The sequence below is a fragment of the Pteropus vampyrus genome, unplaced genomic scaffold, assembly GCF_000151845.1.
Source record: "Pteropus vampyrus isolate Shadow unplaced genomic scaffold, Pvam_2.0 Scaffold137, whole genome shotgun sequence".
Classification (NCBI taxonomy): Eukaryota; Metazoa; Chordata; class Mammalia; order Chiroptera; family Pteropodidae; genus Pteropus; species Pteropus vampyrus.
The window spans coordinates 641759-646613 of record NW_011888918.1 but is presented as its reverse complement, the minus strand read 5'-3'; positions in this window follow the sequence as shown (position 1 = coordinate 646613).

The window sequence follows — 4855 nt, the reverse complement described above, 5'->3', positions numbered from 1 at the left end:
GGAGGGAAAGCTCCCAAGTTCATATTATGAGGCCAGCATTAACCTGATACTGAAACCAGACAAAGACTTTACAAAAAAGAAAATTATGGGCCAATATTTCTGATGAACATAGATACAAAAATCCTCAAAAAAATACTAGCAAACTGTATTCAGCAATACATTAAAAGGATCATACATCATAATCAAGTGTAATTCATTTCTGGGACATAAAATTGGTTCAATATCTACAAATCAACATGATATACTACATAAACAAAAAGAAGGATAAAACTAATATAATCATATCAATAGATGCAAAAAAGGCATTTGAAAAAAATCCAGCATCTATTATTGATAAAAACTGTCAGCAAAGTAAGAAAAAAGAGAACATAATAAAGGCCATATATGACAAACACGCAGCTAACATCATACTCAATGATGAAGGCTAAAAGCACATTTCTTAAGACAGGAACAAGACAAGGATGTCCACTTTCACCACTTTCATTCAGGTCATAGCACAGCAATCAGACAAAGAAAAGAAATACAAGGCATCCAAATTGGAAAGGAAGAAGTAAAACTGTCATTCTTTGCAGATGACATGATATTATATAGTGAGAAACCTAAAGATTCCACCAAAAAACTATTAGAACTGATAAATGAATTCAGTAAAGTAGTAGTATACAAACTGATATTCAGAAATCTATTGCATTTTTATACACTGATAATGAACTATCAGAAAAATTAAGGAAACAATCCCATTTACAATTGCATCAAACAAAAAATAAATAAGTTTTCTAAGAACAAATTTAATCAAGGAGGTAAAAGACCTGTACTCAGAAAACTATAAGACATTGAAGAAAGAAATAGAAGATACAAATATATGGAAGCATATACTGTGCTCATGGATAGGAAGAATCGACATCATTAACATGGCCATACTACCCAAAGCAATCTACATATACATTGCAATTCCTATCAAAATACCAATGGCATTTTTTCAGAAGTAGAATAAATTATCCAAAGTAATATAGAACCACAAAAGACCTGGAAGAGCCACAGCAGTCTTGACAAAGTAGAACAAAGTTGGAGATATCATGCTACCTAATATCAAAATATAATACAAGGCTATAGTGATTTAAAATGCATGGTACTGGCATAAAAACAGGCACATAGATCAATGGAATAAATCCATGCCTATATGGTCAATCTATGACAAAGGAAAAAGAATGTACAATGGAGTAAAGACATTTCTTCAAGAAATGGTGTCGGGAAAACTGGACAAACATAAGAAAGGAAGGAAGGAAGGAAGGAAGGAAGGAAGGAAGGAAGGAAGGAAGGAAGGAAGGAAGGAAGGAAGGAAGGAAGGAAGGAAGGAAGGAAGGAAGGAAGGAAGGAAGGAAGGAAGAAAAATTAGACCACCTTCTTACACTATATAGAAAAATAAATATAAAATGGATTAAATGGTTAAATTTTAGACCCGAAACTATAGAACTCCTAGAAGAAAACACAGGCAGTAAACTCTTTGACATTACTCTTAGAAATATATTGCAAAAAGTCTTTTATATATAGCAAGGGAAACAAAAGAAAAATATAAACAAATGAGACTACATCAAACTAAAAAGGTTTTGCATGGCAAAGGAAACCCTCAACATAACAAAGACAGCCTATGAATGGAAGAATATATTCACAAATAATACATTCAATAAGGGCTCAATAGTCAAAATATATAAGGAACTCATATAACTTAATATAAAAAAATCCAATTAAAATATGGGCAGAGGACCTGAGTAGACATTCCTCCTGAGAGGAAGTACAGGTGGCCAACAAACATATGAAAAGATGCTCAACATCACTAATCATCAGAGAAATGCAAATTAAAATCACAATGAATTGTAACCACACACCATAGAGTCAGAACTGAAGTATATAACATAAAACAAGAAGAATCAGAGGCAAAATCCACAAAAGCGAACCGAAATAAAGAAAACAGAAACACAAGGACAAGAAAGTAATGGAAACACCCAACTACCAGAAAGCAAAAGATAAAATATCTATAAGAAGACCTCATATTTCAATAATCATCCTAAATGTAAATGGTCAGAACTCACCAATAAAAAGGCACAGAGTTGCAGAATGGATCAATAAAAAATTCCAAACATATGCTGCCTCCAGGAGACACATCTCAGCTTCAAAGACAAATATAGCCTCAAAGGGAAAGGGTGGAAAACGATATTTCAAGCAAATGGCATTCAGAGAAGAGTAGGAGTAGTGATACTAGTATCGGAGGAATAGACTTCGAAATAAAAAAAGGTAAAGAAGATACTGAGGGATACTTCATAATGATAAAGGGAATCATACACGAAGAATACATAACACTTATTAATATCTATGCTCCCAATCAGGGAGCCCCAAAATATGTAATACACTTACTAACAGAACTGAAGGGAGAAACAGACCAAAACACTATCATAGTAGGGACCTAAACACCCCATTGTTGGATATGGACAGATCATCCAAACAGAAAATCAATAAGGAAATGACATACTTAAAGTATACATTAGACAAACTGGACATAAATGACATATACAAAACCTTCCATCCCCAAACAGCTGCTTCTACATTCTTCTCTAATGCACATGGAACATTCTCAAGAATCGAACACATACTGGGACACATACATAGCCTCAACAAATATAAGAGGGTTGAAATCATACCAACCATATTCGCTGATCATAATGCTTTGAAACTAGAGATCAGCTGCAAAAAGTTATCAAGAAGAACCTGATATCCAAATACATGGAGATTAAACAACATGCTACTGAAGAATAACTGGGTCAGAGAAGAAATAAAAAGAGAGATCAAGAGATACATAGAAATGAATGATAATGATAGTACAACATATCAAAACTTTTGGAACACAGCAAAAGCAGTCATAAGAGGGAAGTTCCTATCATTACAGGCCTACCACCAAAAACAAGAATGAGCCCAAATAAACAACCTAACGATTCATCTTTCAAAAACTAGAAAAGGAAGAATAAATGAGGCCTAAAGTCAGCAGAAAGAAAGAAATAATCAAAATTAGAGCAAAAATAAATGAAATTGAAAACAAACAAAAAAATAAAAAATAAATACAACAAAGAGCTGGTTCTTTGAGAAGGTTAATAAAATTGATAAACTGGCTAGACTCACTAAAGAAAAAAGAGAAAGGACACAAATAAACAAAATCAGGGACGAAAGAGGGGAAATTACGACTGACATTGCAGAAATACAAAGGATCATGTAAGAATACTATGAAAATTATATAACACCAAATTTAATACCTAGAAGAAATGGACCAGTACGTAGAAAAATATAATCTTCCTAGACTGAATCAAGAACTAGAAAATCTAAATAGACCAATCAGCAGTATGGAAATTAAAACAATCATCAAAACCTTACCAAAAAGTAAAAGTCTAGGACCAGGTGGCTTCACCAGTGAATAAATATTACAAAGCATTAAAAGAAGATTTAATACCTATTCTCCTCATACTCTTTCAAAAACTCAAAGAGGAGGCAATACTTCCCAAATTATTTTATGAGGCCAATATTACTCTGATACCAAAACCTGGAAAAAGATAACACACACACACACACACACACACACACACACACACACACACACACAACTACAGGCTGATACTGCTCCTGAACATAGATGCAAAAATCCTAAATAAGATACTAACAAACCGAATACAACAAATATTAAAAGGATTATACACCACGATCAAGTGGGCTTCATCCCAGAGACACAGGGATGTTTCAACATATGCAAATTGATTAATGTGATACACCACATAAGCATATTAAGAAATAAGAATCATATAACCATATCAATAGATGCAGAAAAAGCCTTTGACAAGATACAGCATCCATTTGTGATCAAAACACTTAACAAAATTGGTATAGAAGGAAAGTACCTTAATATAATAAAGGCCATCTATGACAAACCCTCAGCCAATATTATACTTAATGGTGAAAAACTAAAAATCTTCCCTCTAAGATCAGGAACAAGGCAAGGCTGTCCACTATCACCACTGCTATTAAATATAACATTGGAGGTCCTAGCGAGTGCAATAAGGCAGGAGAAAGATATAAAAGGTATCCAAATAGGAAATGAAGAAGTCAAACTGTCGCTATTTGCAGATGACATGATTCTCTATATAGAAAACCCTAAATACTCCACAAGAACACTACCCGAAACAATAAGCAAATACAGTAAAGTCTCTGGATACAAAATCAATGTTCAAAATCCATAGCATTTCTATACTCTAATAATGAAGTGTAGAAAAAAAGTGGAAAAAATAATTCCTTTTGCAATTGCAACAAAAAGAATAAAATATCTAGGAATAAATCTAATGAAACATGTGAAGGACTTATATAATGAAAACTGCAAGATCCTATTAAAAGAAATCAAAGAAGATATAAAGAAATGGAAAGATATTCCGTGTTCTTGGACTGAAAGAATCAACATAGTTAAAATGACCATACATTATACAGAGTTAATGCAATCCCCATCAAGATATTTTTAAAGAAATAGAACAAAAAATCATCAGATTCGTATGGAAGCACAAAAGGCCCCAAATTGCCAAAGCCATCCTGAGGAAAAAGAATGAGGCAGGAGGCATCACTGTGCCCAACTTCAAATTATACCTCAAAGCGACAGTAATCAAAACAGCATGTATTGGCAGGAAAACAGACACACGAACCAGTGGAACAGAATTGAGAGTCCAGAAGTAAACCCTTATTTATATGGGCAAATAATTTTCGACAAAAAAGCCAAAAACATACAGTGGAGAAAGGAAAGCCTCTTCCATAAATGGCGCTGGAAGGCTGAAAT